The sequence below is a fragment of the Mizuhopecten yessoensis genome, unplaced genomic scaffold, assembly GCF_002113885.1.
Source record: "Mizuhopecten yessoensis strain PY_sf001 unplaced genomic scaffold, ASM211388v2 scaffold2929, whole genome shotgun sequence".
NCBI classification, from domain to species: domain Eukaryota; kingdom Metazoa; phylum Mollusca; class Bivalvia; order Pectinida; family Pectinidae; genus Mizuhopecten; species Mizuhopecten yessoensis.
Window position 1 is genome coordinate 374,956 of NW_018404790.1, and position 17,550 is coordinate 392,505.

The following is a 17,550-nucleotide window of genomic DNA, read 5'->3' on the forward strand; positions in this document are numbered from 1 at the left end:
AACTCAGGAGGGGGTAACCCCCCTCCCGAACCCACCCCCTACTCCGCGCTTCGCGCTTCGTATGCTTCCACATACTCATAGTCCTGGTTACGTCCCTGGATCTGATTTCTAAGACAAAATCAAATTGCTTTCATAGTGAGTAATGGCAACGATATGTTGATATAAAAACATAATGCATGTTAAAAGACTTTTACACTTATGACTGTATAGAGACTAGCTAGTTGTGTCCGTGGCATAGCTTACTTCCATCTTCGACTATAAGATTGATATGTAGAAAAGCGTAATTTTATATTGATTGATAAGTATAATATTGGCATGTCCCAGAAAAAAGCTTTATAAAATTTGTCAAAGAAGCGATTTTTGTATATATATATATATATATTATGTCAAGCCGAATAACTTATTGAATTCAATATTGTTTGATTAATGGATTTTTATAGAAAAGCATTTCAATGAAATCGGCATTTTTTATTATATTTTCCCCTCATATGTATTATTTTTCAACGCCATATTCACATAGGCTATTCAGCCTACCCGAAGAATTCACATAATGCATGATTTTGCGTATGTAAGTTATGTGATTTTTTTGTGGAGGAGGGATTTATTTCCAAAAAGTCGTTCCTATTCCGGAAAAGCTTAATCGCCCTTGTTTTTTCATATAAACATACCTGTTATAAATATGTATTGTAGATAACAAAAGAATGCACAGATACACTAAATAGAAACTACAGAAGCATGTTTAATACTAATTACGTAATTTTGTTCGTGTATACAAAAAGCAAATTACATATAAATACCACACTATTCATACATAATCACAAAACACAGATTATGAATATAGATAATGGTGACATCACTGAAGTTGTTCTTTTGAAATAAAAACGAAGAACCCTGTCACGAAATAATTTAATTCCGTGCCGCTATTTTTTGAGTCGGTAATTATATCTGATTTTTCTACATTTATCTTATTTACGTGGACATCTATTATCATGATTTTGAGAATTATACATATATATGGAACTAAATACCGACTGAAATTGACGTCTCATAGACAAACCTCGTTTTCAAATTTCTTAAATGTTTTTTCTTCATCTAGAAGCAGGGACGTTATAATCTCTGCTAGAACACAGGGACCTGAGAGTTTGTCACAGCTATATTTGGACCTAAACTAAGGTGTTTAGAGTAATTTTAAAGTATTTTAGGGGTTTAGATCGACTTTCGTTAAAAGTGACACCCTCAATGAAATGTCCAACGGTACTAAGCATTTTTCCGTTCATCAACTAAACATGTTGTTTTTGATGCGAGAAGTTAGGTGGGGTCAACTTTTCGACATCTATAATCATTGGGGGTCATTTATACCGTAAGTCGATCTAAACCCCTACAACCTGTACATTTACTCTGAACACCTTAATTGAGGTCCAAATATAGCTGTTACAAATTGTCAGGTCCCTGTGTGCTAGAAATTTCAGTTGTTTTAATTTTCCATAACCCTAAACATTTCGATATCAACGTGTTTTTTTCGATTTTTCTCTCTCCAATATTCTACTAGATATATACTTATGTCTATGTCTGGAAAAAAACCATACTGCGAATCAGTAACTGCTCACGGTTAAGAGGGATTTCTGATATTTTTCTCTCAAATGCAATAAGCCAATAGTAAAACAAGCGTCAGAGGCACACTCTAATATACAAACAACACTCGATCAGCTGACAGATTTAAATTTTGCGGGTTTTCCAGTGGATTGGTCCACGACACTGGTGCTATTATTTCGAGTGACTCGCCGTGAAGTCCAAACCACCCCTACCATTCTGGTGGTTTAGCTCGTCATTGTACGCAAGTAACTGTTCTTATCCCTTAAATCTTCAAACTGATTTTTTTGCACGACAAACAAAGGACTGGCGACTCAGCTCAATGAAAGAGAGCATGCAACTTCCTGTCTGATTGCGCATGTCCCCAAATGTACGATATTTTCCAACAGTGCACTGTATAGTTGGATTTTAGAGACGAGGGTTGTTATACGCTAAAAGTTTGTTGAGGTATGATTACCTTCGTTTCAATTATTTGGAATACTATTTTAATTAAGGTAAGTGCTACATCTTTATGTTCTGTTCGTATTTGTGGGTAGATACTGGCTAGTTATAAACTGTTTATCCTGCAAGGTGCGTGTTTGTTGAGAGGCACACCGACTCGACCTAGATTTCGACAGTGGGGGACCAGTGTTACTACTCCAACTCCATATGAATCATGAACTATCTCTCCCACACATAGCTTCATCACACATAACTGTACAATAACACACCATTTTCTCTTGCATAAGGGCGTTGTCAGTAAATTTATACGGCAATAGAAAGTTCCAGTGCGAGATGAAAACTTGTCCCCCTACGCTGTGGCAGTTATTTACCTTGTGAACCTAGCTTATCATAGGTATACGACCGTTCATTGACAAAACGTGCTCCAAAGCTTTTGGGCGTTGAGGCATACATATCTTCCTTTAAAACACATGATACAAACCTTAGACATGTATCTTGCCATTCTTAAGCGTTTATGGTTAATATTTCTTTGATCCATAATGTAATTTTTACATAAAACTTTTTATTCATTTATATAAAGGTATTTAAATACGAAATTCGTGGGAATTTTTATTTAATTATTAAAACATCTCTTCAACACAGAACAGTAAGAAGAGTTTTATTATAGTTTATATTATTTATACTGAGAAATCAATGATGTTGTTTGATATAGGATAATCCATGTTTGGATAATGGACATATTAGGTGTAATGGTTGATGGAATGTGTATTGGAACAGTGTACACAGAACACGGTGTTCTACATTGTTTTAATAATGTTTTATGTAGCATACTGTACTGGATCAATTATTCATCATGAGGTTAATTTGATTGCTTTTGTATAAATACTGAATCACATCTGAATGTATTAATTTATATCTCCGATCTCATAATAATTTTTTCTGAAAGCATATTAATGGAAATCTCTTATCCGTTTAATGTCTAGTTAGGAATTCAGTGACAAATATGCATTTTCATTCATTGAAACTGAAAGAAAGATATTTAAGAAACTGTCATCATTTTTTTTTTTTAAATAAAGCCAAAAATGTTAATGATTTTCTTTGTTAAGTTTAGATGCTTGTGTGTTTTCATCTTTGTAATAAATTAAAGCTAATATGTTTGAAACTTGCTTAGGTTAGATGTAAGTTGATACATTTTGTACCAGGAGCAGGTTGCTTCAAGATGAGACACTTAATGTATCAGTTTAGTCACTATCACAGAAGAGCTACATAGTCATGCAGACATATATATATACACACACACTTATATACACACACACACTTATATACGACCCTGACAATTGTAGACTGTTACTTTAATTTCAGAAATTGTTAACATTCTCCCTATCTGAAGGCGCATACATCTAACTTTGATTTTAATCTTGTTTGATCCCCGGTAATATTGATCACGCTCTGGACATTTTTTTTTATAGAGCTTTTGCATAATTCAGTTTTTGAGATTTTGACAAGATGTAATTAAAGTGTAGGTTTTTACCGTAAATTTTGGGCGAGATATTTTGATGGGGTCCTTGCACTGCTGATGTCTAGACTGTCAAGTATTGCTGCCAGGGCAGTCTATAATACCCTCAGCAGTACACAGATAGTGTGCAAGGTTTGTGTGCAGGGCAGATTACATGTATTTTGTCTGTGAAATGGACACCGATTCGGCGATGAACTGTGTGATGTGTGCACTTATCAAGAGACATAGCATACCACTTACAGTAGTAAGAACTTAGGGAAGATGTGGGAGAAATCCGACTGCGGCAATTTAGCTGACTATAAAATATGCAATGCAATATAATATTGTAGACGGAAATATGCTTTGTTTTATTATTTTTTCCTACGCATATGTACAAGCTGTGATAAACAGCATATGTGGTATATAGTATTACATATGTAATAAACATGTAATATATGTATCATATATGAGTGAAATATATGTATCATATATGAGTGAAATATATGTATCATATATGAGTGAAATATATGTGTAATGAATATAAATTATGCATGTGTGAAATATATATATATACGTAATACACATGTGTGATAAAATACACACTATTCTCCAAGATGTACCAATGTCACGAATCCAAAAAACTATCTCAGATTTATAAATTAAAATGTAATATTAATTAGCCATTGTATGAATATAATGGTAAATCAATAAACGTAAAGTAAAATCATGTAACCACCTAAATGTACACTCCGGGACACAGTGAGTCTTCACTTGTATAGGCACTAGCCATGAGTAAAAGGGAACAAGGACCAGGCTAAACTTGTACTGTAAAGTGGGATGTGTTCATCTCTGTTATATATTCTACCTGTTAACGAAAGGGCAAATTTAATGCGGGGCAGAAAATATTGTGTATAGTAATTAGAGGTACTGAAAGTTTATATATATATTATAGAGACCAACTCAACACTAAATGAATTTGTTTTTTTAAAGGGGTTAAAATGTACTATTTTACGGGATAAGTCACAGACAGTGAGAGAAAACAGACAATTAATGGCTATATATTTGTATCTACCTCTATAACCATCTAATCAGAACCTGTATATAAACTGGTATATGGGACACACACCTTTACCATGAAACGGATCATAGGATTTCCTCTAGCTTTTGAAGTGAGCTCGACCTGATCATGTTCATGATACTAGTGTAACTCCAGGGTTTCATTATCAATTTTAATAGCTAGTACTTCCTGTGATACTGTCTATACTGGGCCAAAGACCCAAGTCAGGGGGAGAGCTATATATCAGTAGGGGGACTTCCAGCCAAACCCTATCATATGGGTGTACAGGCAGGGGCCTCCCCTGCAAATATTGTAGTTTTACTCAACTTTTAGATGCTGCATGTACGTAACATTTGAGCACATGTAACATAGGTATCATATATGAGTGATATATATATATGTGTAATAAATATAAAGTATGCATGTGTGAAATAATTATGTTATACACACTTTTGATATGTGATAATCTGTCAAATTCACAATATTATTTGAGTCCTTACCAAAACATGGCAGATCATGAATAAATCTTATCTAAATAACAACAATTTTATCAAAATATGACAAGTTTGAAAATGCAGGTATGCTTATTTTAAAGAAATGACTATGTTTAATATTCAAAATATGATTTAATTTTATTCCAAATATTTGAATATGTTTCTTTTGGATTATTTTATTTCAATTAGAATCCAGTGTGATTATATAAATACACTTAGTTAACAGCCCACTACTGAAATTGATTTTCTGAGTTCAAAGGTTATCTAAGGTCATAGGCTCAGGTCCCTCATGGTCATGATCAGCTGTTGTTTATAACAATAAAACATGCCCACCTATCGGTAATACATTCATAAATCCCTATTTACTTTCCATTATTAAAACGATGATTAATCCTTATTAATTTATTTATTTTACAAACTGTATTTTGCTGATTAATCATTGACTCAGTAATGTCCAATTATATACTCTAATGCACAACACAAACCAAACTATAGCTGGTATTATACTGCATGTGTTTGATAATTAGATAAGTTTTGCCTTAATCAGTGGTAACATTCTATATATGTGTTTAGGTATCAGGCTGACCATATCACATATGGTCAGTGACTAGAGTTAGGTAACAGCTCTGGGTCCTTCACAAGAAACAAGACCTTATGCCCCCCTATCCTGTGTACTACATATTCTTGGACTCCTAAAATTGACTCCCCTGGGTTTGTGTATGTGGAGATACACTATCTGGGAACCTGAATCCTTACTGAAAGTGTTTATCAATTATATTAAGGGCCTTCCTTAAACAGTGTACACAGGAAAAGGCCTCTTTAATTAGATTGCTATCTGTGTGGTATTGGCTATCTCTTCAAATAAACAGACAACTTAGGAAGGAATTGATCACGCCTTCTGATCTTTTTACATAGATATAAATGGACAACAGTATTTAAACATAAGCTCCGGGAAATAAGCACTTGTGAAAAAGAGCATCACCGAACAGAGATATCAGCTAAGCCAAATTTTGTCTTTGTTAAATTTATATAACTGAGATTCTGGGAAATTCTACAAAGTCTCTGGACCTGATCACAGTATTTCAATATATTAAATGCCCTGAAATAGCTAAGTATTATAAAAAATATGTATCATCAATTAGGATAATTTTATCCTGGTTTCAATTACAATTTGCAATTGGGAATACCTAAATAATTTATGGAAGCTAATTGAATTCAATTAAAATCTCATTAAATTATCTTTGAATGATTTCAAGAGGCAAATATTAAGTTTGAATAAACTGTTGGCAAACACATAATACTGGCTCAATTTTCAAATCTATAAGCTGGATGTATTTGTGAATCCAATTCAAGTATTATATTGGGTATTTATAAACGGTTGCGCACATACAAATGTAGGTCACATTTTCATTTATGGAAAATGAACTTTGATTTCAGGACTAAGTCAAAATATTTTGAAAACAATAATGAGTTTGATCAATTACAATTGTTACATTTGTCATAACAGGCATTGTCAAAGACACATATATATATGTTGACATTTCATCTAAATGTAAACATAACAAATGTAAACTGCGTAATATATAAAGCATAAGTATAAACATGGCTATATTTAATTTGGATGACGTAGGTTGGTCATGTTTAGTATACAGTATTGACTTAGCTCTCTGCTGTGACTTTTGGACTTAGTAGGGTACAATATTAACCTTGTTCTTCTGTGGCGTTGTACAGTATCGGCAGTGTCTGACACCGCTGTTTATCCTCGGTTCCGGCGACAGTGTCAGTCTGATGATCAGTGGTGTTTACTTTATCTGACACTGACATTAGGCTCTATAATGACCAAGATTGTTTGTCGGAACATTATTTTGGATAACTTTATAATTCCAATGCAAAACAAACATGGTAAAAAATCAGACTTTTGACCAATACTATATGGGACGACCTTAGCTTTCAAAAGTAACCTCAACTTTACATGGCTGGTTAAAAGGTAACTAAGTTGTAACTATATGAAATTCTCAACCTTAGCTTCCACATAGTCCCCTAACTTTATGGTCTTCAATCTCTATTATATAGTGACCTTAAAAATATTATCTTAACTGAATCAGGATCAATGACCTTATCTTTACAACCTTGGCTTAATAGTGACATCGATATCTTCTCCTGGTCTAAGAACTTTTAGATGCTTGATATAATTGGGTCCTTCTAATTTTCACTGTAATATTGTTTAAAGTGCTTTCTCTACAAAACTTAAAATATGTTTGGCTATTACTTTGGCTATTAAAGTAATGTACTAATTCACACTGTAATACTGATAGCTAACCTCCCATAGGAAAACTTTTGTTTCTCACAGTAATATACACTGTTACTTAAGATTGCAGCAACAGTCCTGTTTATAGTACAATTAGTGTCAGGATTTGTTTGTGCTACATTTTACAAAGTCAACATGATAAATTTGGAGACATTTGACCCCAGGTTCTGTGTGAGCCTCGTCAGGAAGGCTGTAGGTCTTTAATGAATAGTTAGTGTCATTTCTGGGGTGTTGTGTTGGGGGGAGTGCTAGGGGGATTATGACATTTAGACTTGATGCATCACTTGGGAGCTTGGGGAGGGGGTAATTAATAAGGGAATTAAGGGGCCTGCTAAACCTACTGGTGAGGGGACGTAACTGGTGTAAGGATTTGTGAGGGGGGGCGGGGCGGTGTAATTAACAAGGTGTAAGAGAATATAATGTACTTGTTCTTATGTCAAGGAAATGTATCGGGTTTATACTGGTAAGCCAATAGACATTTTGACATTTACAATGAGGAATGATTGAATATCCATTTTGATTAAATAATTTTTAATCAGTTGTGGTAGTAATGGAAAACCAACTTACAGATGATGGGTTTGATGGATGTATAATATTTATGCTTGCGTCACATGAACTTAACTTAGATACACGTGCAGACAAGGATTGCGCAATGGGTGATGTACATACACAAGGTTTATCATCACCCAGATAGATGGAATGTTTGGTAAGAAAACAAGACCCATCAGCTGAGTCAACACTGTCTCACTGTCTAAGCATGTGCAATTGTGCATCATATGTCTCGCTGTGAAGTGTCAAATATAGGTGTCTATGGCATCGGCCAATAGTGTTAACGTTTCATCTGTCTAGGTGTGAGGATCATACTGTATGTCTCGCTGTGAAGTGTCAAATATAGGTGTCTCTGGCATCAGCCAATCATGTGTTAGCTGTCTAGGTTGAACGTTATCCGTCTCACAGTACAGGGTGGCAAACATTAAGTGTCTCTAGCATCACCAAGTGGTTAAGTTCGCTTTTTCATGCTGTAAAAGTGGCTCAGCTGGCATCAGTGTCATCAGTATGCTTTGTGTGTCTCACTAGCACTGTTGCTATAGATGTCAAACATTTTAGGTGTCTGTAGGTGTGAGCATCATATATATATGATATATATAGTACTATGAAATGTCAAATATAGGTGTCTCTGGAAGTTTTATATATATACTTGAGGTGTATCCATATTTCTTACTGTCAGTAATAAATGTCACATGTTCTATAATAATTTATTTTGCTGCAGTTTCTTGTAAATAATTGTACGAAAGATTGCCAAAGTTTTGCAACCTAAAAACATCTATTATTGAAAATGTTAAATCCCTTTTTACTGAATTTTCCTTCAAAAGAGCCTTTCCAGTGGGACCTAGATAAATCCCTGTCGTGATACATTGTATTTAGGTAATTATCAATGTAGTCAAGTATAGCCAATCAGAATGTAGTATGTAAATGTATAACCTGACCTCCTTGACAAAAGAGTTCATTGAACTCTACACAACATGTTTTCAATTAGTTGTGGGTATTCTGGCATGTCCTGTGGACAAAACAGACTCCGTATATACAAGTAAGTGTAAATGTAAACTTTTTATAAAGAACTTTAATTGGTTCTTGACCTTACGTACACAATTTTAAATATATCTTTATGGGCGATTAGATTTTATTACGAGTAGTGTTTTGACGTTAAACATCAAATTTAATAATCTGTCATCAAAACATTGTATGCTCACATGTACACAAAAATATCAAATGTTATTACAAAATTGAAAATGATATATTGGAGTCTAACTTGTAAATGTGAATGAGAATAACAACATCAGAAGGTTGATAAAATTGATAAAGTTGCTGCAGTTGCTTTTTGGGAGGCTGAACAACCCTGCCAAATTCCTAAATCTTGGATCTTTCAATGAAATTGGATAAATGGCATTGAAGATGGGGAGGAATAGTAAGGTAATGGATGTATTTTGAGTTTGATCATGCTGAGGTGTTGAATGGTATATACTATATAGGTCGATATTGTGTTGTGTTTTTGTTCCTTGTTGATTTATCGTGGTTTCTTGTGGTGAGTAGGATGACGACTTAGCCATATGCTTTATGTAAGATGTTAACAGATCAAGTGAGAAATATGTGGTCTTATACTGCGTCAGACGAACAACAGCTGTGTCTCGCAGCCAAACAACACGTTTTTGGGTTTTCTTTTGTGGGTAAATTATATCATATCCATACAAAACCAAACGGGACTTATATACGACAATGGAAAAAAATATAACGGTGTCCGTGTCAGAGCAGAAAGCCAATATGCTTGTGGGAAAGGATAACATCTGCTGACAAATGTGTATGCAGAATTTTTGTGTCAAAGTTGGTCTCCCTATTAAACTGTAGTGTCTGCAGTTGTGCATGTAGATTATGTAGACATGGGCCCCGGGATAAGCAATAAAACCTTGTGTGTTATCTCATAAGTCAGTGACTGGCCCCTGTTTTTATCAGTGCTCACAACATGTCAACTGTGTAAATATGGCAAGGTCCCTTACGAGATAAGATATTCCAGAACAGCTATTTTTGATTTGATCTAAGATTTTTGAAGTAGAAAAAAACCCATTGATTTCTAAACTAACCGTGAATGATGGAGATACCAAGTTATTTTGTAATGTCTTTGGGAGTAATTGCAGAGAAATACATGGAATGCCAGTACATTAAAATGACTTTTTTTTTTTTTTTTTTTACATTTCAGCAATTGTTTCTGGTTTTGTAAAGTAGGATTTGGTTTGTGGTAAATTATGGGTTATGGTCATTTTAAATTACTTATAACTTGTAGGTAGTAAAAAAATTAGCGCCATTATTCAATAAGTATTGTTTTCTTTGCTCATAGTGCATGCATATGCTGTTGTTATATCAATAAGTTGTTAAAAATCATGTTTGTTTGAAAGTGTCTGATTTTCAGCTCTGGTTAATAAACATATACAAAGAAATGAAATGAATGAAGTTACATGAATACTACTGTATGTCTTGGCCATACCCCAAACTCATAATTCTCCGGCAGGTAATTTCTTATGTAAAATGAGGATGTATACCTGTCTAAATATTATATAGATATACATATTCATTCACCCCTGAAGACACATTTGAACTCTTCCAATTGCAAAGGTTGGAATAGTTCATTATGAAATTTCAGGGGTGTATGATGAGTTAAAGGTAAATCTTACAATTTAGGGGTTATGTAGTACCTGTTTATAAGAATACAATATACCTGTCTAATTGATAAGAGTAAGAAGTGTAGCTGTCTAAATATTATGAGGTAGGGACCTATATTTATATCTGTTACAGACATCTGTGAGGGTCTGGTTTATACAGGTGTTTTGATTACACAGGCACAGGTTAATAAGCAGGTTGCACATGCAGTTTCAAACACTCTATAAATAGAATTTAATGCACACATTTCCTGATGTGGATGGAGAAGATGTGTCAGCTTTTAAGAATGTTTAAAGTGTTTGTAATTACACCAGCACAGTGATAGGGTTTGTATACTCCTGTAATGTACATACCTTGCTTCTGTTATAAACAGATACAAGTGTGTCACGCCTCTATACATAAACCTATTATAAGTGTGTCATTTATGTAAATAATCGTGTCTTTGACCTATCAGGGCTGTACCCATCCTAAGGCTAGCCAGAGCTTCATCACTATTTAAGGTATACTATATTTACCAGGACTGTACATGTGCTAGTCCCAATGTCCTTGAACTTGTTACAAGACCGCAATATGTATTTATATAGGGTATCATCGTTCTCTAAAACTCCAAACCCCCAAATGAAGGTGTTTTTTTACAGTCGGTTGTATCCCTATTTTTCAAGGACTATCCTGTATTATTAAGTTCCTGGGGGTTACAGAATCTTGAAAATCTAAAACTATACCATCAAATCTAAAATCCATGGGCAACATTACGGAGACATATTGGTCCAGGACTGGACTTCTGTACCAGGTCCAGGGTGTAGGTGTTAGGATACTGGCCCAAACCTGCCTAAGTCAGTATCTGTCCTACTCATTCCATGTATATGTATAGGACACTGGTGGAGATCCTTCACTTCTCTGTATTATGCTTTACCGTAGCAGGCTGATGGTTCCTGTCTTTCTACCTATCTGGCCCACAAGGAGATATGGCACAAACAATCTGATTCAGTGTTTGTTACACCATATCTTGGTTAAGTTACGTACTGCTTTAAAAGTTTGACCCAGTCATGTGTTTCCAACAGGATGGAAGCCATCTGACTGTTCTTTATATATTCATACCTACATCTACGCATCACATTATACATTGCCGTACCAATACAACTCCCTGTAAACTATGGAAAACCATTTCAGGTATAACTCATTTAAGAAGAAATGTTCTAGAGTAAAAATCCCAATATCATGCCAGTTGTTTAATAATTTGCCACCTCGATTACAGCCAAGATAACTTTGAAGTAACTATTTCATCTTTAACAATTGTCTTTATATATTTCTGGCAATATTTCGCCAAACCCTGACCCCTTATAACACCAAGTTTTGAACGGACAAATGGTGCCGCAATAAAAAAGTTTAATGTTAAAAAATGGTGTATTGTGATAGTAGGAATATAGCGTCATTTATTTAGTCTTGTTATAACTATGTCAGTTTATCTTATTACATCATTAAGGCTTTAAAAGGACGAAGGTTAGGAATTAAATTTCATTAATTTTGGAAGCGACACAACTTTTATATCCTGGGTGGTAACATTTACAAATGTCGGTCAGGAATAACAGCCATTGTACAAGTGTAGTACAACAGTAGACTACCACACCTACTGTGATACGGGGAAATGACAAATAGGTTAGTGTTATTTGTAAACTAGACAATAAATGGGCGTAGAAGATTAAAAGTTGTCTGATGACTGGACCGAGGGTATATTTAGTAAGAGGAATGTGAGAGAATCATGTGTCTATTACTGTTGTAGATCTGTGTGTAAACAGTCTGTCTTACATGTGATGGTGGCTGACAGTTTACAGGGTGTGTCCTCTATATCTCTCCCCATTGAGTTGCTGATGATCAGATGGATAACGGCTAAGCTCCGTCCCCCCACCCCCCCACTCCTCTCCCCAATTATAAATTACTACACATTGAGGTGTGTCATTCTAGTTGACTGTCATCCCTCACAATTTACTGTACATTTCATTCCCTATCCCCTACATGTCTGAAGAAATGATGTGTTCACTTGCTTTGACCTGCACTACTTGAGTTTTAGGTGCATGGATGTGTGTATCTGCAGTGGTGGTCATACAGATAAGGGTGAAGTCCCCTCAAGCTCCTCTTTCAGAATCCCACATCTGTACTCTGTGTAATATATGGGGTGACCAGGTGCCCCCAGGGCATTGAGCTATGATGACTGTGTCATAAATAGGGAGTGGTATGAGGGGGAAGGGAGTATTCTCATCTCTCTCTGAACCCCTCCACCATCTCCTGTATCCCCCTCAATCTCGTATCACAGACTGGGTTCCCAACAGTCAGAACAGTCAATATATATGGAGCCTGTATATATATATCTACATGCTACAGTGAGTAAGCTGGTCCTTGCCTGCCAAAATCAACACCTCATGTGACCTCGCTTAATCTGCTCTCTACACACTATCTATCACCATAGACAGGAAATGTAGCAAGGAATGTGTACCAATGTATGGCCACACTGATACTGAGGGCACCTGTCCTGGTCCACTAACCATACAGCTGGAACATGTGGGAAAGGAATTGGTACTTGTGTATGACTCCTGATGTGGAGGGCACCTGTCTTAGCCCTAATCCGCTAACCATACACAAACCTGTAAGAAAGGATACGAAGAGCACCTGTGTCTTCAACCTTGATCCACCATCCAGATCATGGATCTGTGGGAAAGGAAAAGGTGCCAGTCTATGGCTGCTCTGATATGGAGGACCTTGGTCCGTGGACCACCAACCGTACTAGAATTGGTACTGCAAGAGGCACATGCACTCTGGTGCTAACATAAACCCCCACAACCAATCATGACTGATCCTGTGATGTTCATTTTGAGGGAAGTTATAAGAAATATATCACAGACAGGAGCACTGATAAATTGAAAGACCTAGTTTGATACATTAAATCATTTCTAAATGGCGCCACTATACAGTTATACTGTCATCTGACTATCCCCCACTGGAGATGGTCCTATTGGTAGATTTGGTACATCAGTTAGTTTTAGAGATATTACCTATGTTAGATAGAGTGATGTCTATCTATATAACACAGCGATGTACAGTACCTGCTGTTGGTAAATGATTGAATCAGTGCTCTGTAACAGGAGCTTATTGAAACAATTAGCAGGTCTGAATTTTAACTAGTTCCCCAATAGAATCATCACTAATCTGAGGTATGCATCGCCTTGAGTTTAATTCAGTTGAACCCAAACTCCCTGATCCTGCTGCAGAGGGCCAGCTCCCATGGGGTGGTGACTTTATCAGTTAGGTGTTGGTTGGCTCCTCAGTGGGGATGGTCTCTGACTAGCCAGAACATAGAACCAGTCATGTTTGATGTCTGATAAAACTGTAACCTAAGCTGAGAGGTGACCAGTCAGAGTGGCCGCAATGTATGGTCCAGTAATTATAAGATCCCAGACCAAAAGATAAGGTCTCCACAAAAGCTCCAAGTCTACATAGTTTATACATTGAGTCAGTCAGAGTTGTGTGCTAGGGTACCAGTACAGCGTAAGCTTTTGTGTTCAAGGATTTATAATATAATATACAAAAAGTATATTGGACTGGATCCGTGGCATATCAAATTAGGTAAGATATCACTGTCCTATAGTGTGTTACCTCTGTCGAAGATGCTGGTTTTTTTTATAACGTCACGTTTATATATTCTGCTTACATCAGCCTGAAAGTGGAGCCTATTTTAGAATTGTCTGGCCACTTTAAACTCTGATAAACAGAACAGAATGTTGATAATTATATTTAGATGATCAGAGTGGTATTGATATTCTAGAGTTGCAAGGTTGTCATATTAAAATCCCTTGATAAAACAAGTGATGTCATGTCTGTACACTAATACTGTCCTTTCTGATGTGGATGAAGGAAAACTTTGCCAAAGTTATTGTTTACTCTTGTCAGTTAAAAATCCCTGTACTACTGCAAAAATTGTAACCAAGTATTGGAAACTGATTTATCGGGCATGACTGTAGGTTTGATGTATCGTTTTTGAAAAGAAAACCCTACCTTTCAGGACTTCTTTGAGAAATTATAAAGATGAAATAAACAAAATTTAATCATTTAAAAAACAGCAGTGTTTTGAGTGTAAAAATAGAGCAAGGCTAGACTGGGTTTCAAACACCGAACCTAAGTTTGTAATACCATTGCTCTAACCTATGGAGCTACCTGGTCAACGGAAGTTATACAAGCCCAATTGTGCTACGGTTATATCCAAAGGACGTTAAGGGGAGGTTAATGTATACAGGAAAACCCCCCATTCCAGTGGGACAGGGACTTACTTAGCTCATTATCACAAGTTTATATTTCAATCCTGCCAGGTTGTTCACCTTTGGTCTGCTAACAATGAAGGTTATATGTGTGTTTACCTGGTAGATAAGGATGAGGCCATCTGTGTATGTGTATATATATATTATAACTGTATTATACCTGTTCAATGATGTATCTATAGCACTGGGGCTTATACTGATCATGATGTGCTAGGATTATCAAGGGCTTTGTTATTGATGTTTATTGAGATTTCTAGGGACCTTGCCTGCCGATGTAGATGTTTTGAAGCATAATTGGGCCTTTTGATGTCTAAAACATTTTAGGGGCCTGCTTGATAACTTAGGATTTTAAAGGGCCTGCTGATTTCCAAGGATTTAATGGAACTGCTGATAAATTAAAGAATTATAAGGGGTCTTCTGATAGCTAAGAAGATTTTAGGGGTGCTGATATAGAAGCATTTCTAGGGGCTGTGATGAAAATTTCAAAGATTATAAGGGGTCTTCTGAGTAACAACCCCCACCTCGCTGATAAATTCAAGGATCATAAGGGGTCTGCTGAGTTTACAAGCCTTTTTAGAACCCCGCTGATATATAAGGATTTGTACATTACACTATCTATACATCGGGTCTCAGCTGGTCTGAAGACAGACTGGCGTGTCATATTTTAAATTCTCATTATTGGGGACAGAGTAACTCTAATGACAGACGAACAGATCATTACACCGAACTGTGACCAGTTTGACAGAAGCAATAATATTCTAACGGATTAAAACTGCGATTTAAAAGTTGATGTCTTATATATGTATCAACATCAACTTTCAGTAATACAGAAAATGTGGAATGAACAATGTTAGGTTGTTTCCTAAGTTTTTGTTCACTAGTTTGCATCATTTGAAACTGATCTATATATTAGTAAATGACGATATATTGCAAAATGAAGTTTCCATCCTTGAAGCCTCTGAAAATCCTCTTCCAGAAACAGACAAGAAAGCTTACAATTTTTTTGCCTGCAGTAAACTTGATATATTTAAACAGCAATATTTAAAGAAGGAAAAAAATTACACTTTTTGAAGGTTAAAAATGAAAGCTGATTTGTGTCCATAGACAGTGGTGCCACTGCGTGTCCTGTGGGGTTATGTAAGGAAATCCACCACTGGGAAGGTGACACATCAATGTAACACGGGTGTCAGGTTTTTTTTCCACATTCATTGAATAAATAAAGAACACTTGGGGAGAGAAAAAGTCTATAGAATTGACATATATATGTACGCCTAGTGAATGTACATGTCATAGAATTCATCTTAGGAGAAATAGGTAGTTGCGTAATTGCATCACCAAAGCTGGGTTGTAATAGAATTGATTCCACGCTATCGTAACTCTATCAGGGCTTAACAGGCAGATCTATTCATTGGCCGAATCATTATAATCTAAGTTTGTGTGAAATAAAAAGTAAGACCGGTTAAAAAAAACTAATGGGGAAAATCAAAACAGTGAAAGCATTTATGGAACTAAAATAGGCGTGCATTTAATGGGAATAAGATTGCCTTGTCATGGTGTTCGGTTGCATTAATCATGCGTTTCTTGTACAGGTTCCCAGAGCTCAAGGTTAGATATTATAACAGGTACAATGTAGATTTAACATTTTGATTAATTAGCAAAATATTCATTTCATCAATTCGGAAAAAAGAAGAATTAAGGATAGTCATTTGTTACATTTGTATTCTGGTATAAGCAGTTAACATAGACAATCAAATCTGCATTCACTCGTAAAATCTCAATTTTTCAAAAACTTTCTTAAACAAACTGTCAACAAAGAAGAAACGATTTCCATGCAATCACTTAATCATTGGGACACATTTGTGATTTTTACATTCTATTAATCATACACGTTTCTCAGAGTGTAGTCTGAATACCTTTCACTGAATCATGATGACACCTTTCAAAACTGAACTCTAAATTACCCCAAATTCTTGATTAATTGATTCAAAGAAGTCCAAGAATATGAAGATTGATAGTATTCAGAAAAGGTCCTGATTTTTAAGGGTGAAACCTCTAGATCTCTTAACTGTAATCTTGATAATCCAAAAATCTGTCTAGAACCAAAGCTCCAGGTATAATTATATGTAAAGAGATTATATATGCAAATTAGAATGCATATTTAAATTAGATTGTAAATATCAATAAGATTTTTTATGTAAATTAGATTGTTATGATGAAATATATATGTAAATTAGGTTTTGTATATTTATTAGTGTAACTTAAAATGTAGATTAAAATTTACTAAAATAATGAGGTTACTCATTCCTGACCAGCTATTCTTCAACGTTTATATCTATTTAAAGACACAAATCAACCACACTTATGTTTCCTAGAAAATGTTAAATAGTATCTTAATATGTTTTTTCTTAGAATCTGAAATTTTGAGTACTATTGCAGGAAGAGCTGAGGTCAGCTGTTAACATCAACAGTTTTAAGTCAAGTTTTCAAGTGTGTGAGCTCTGTATTTGATTTGAAGTGTTAGATATATCCTGGATACCTATAATGTTGTGAAATTTTATAACGAATTCTTACTCACTAAATACAATTTCAATTATTCAGATGATACCAGTTATAACAAGTAACACATTAAAGTTTGTAGAGGATCAATG

General features: G+C 35.3%; 1 protein-coding gene across 1 annotated transcript in view; it reads left to right on the plus strand.

Annotated features, from left to right (window-relative positions):
• Nucleotides 1–1,961: 1,961 nt before the first annotated feature.
• Nucleotides 1,962–17,550, plus strand: part of LOC110446689 (plexin-A4-like) — a 194,997-nt gene continuing 179,408 nt past the window's right edge. Inside the window, exon 1 of the mRNA XM_021491966.1 lies at nucleotides 1,962–2,084. The gene's annotated coding sequence lies outside the window, so the exon portion shown is untranslated. The remainder of the gene's footprint in view (nucleotides 2,085–17,550) is intronic.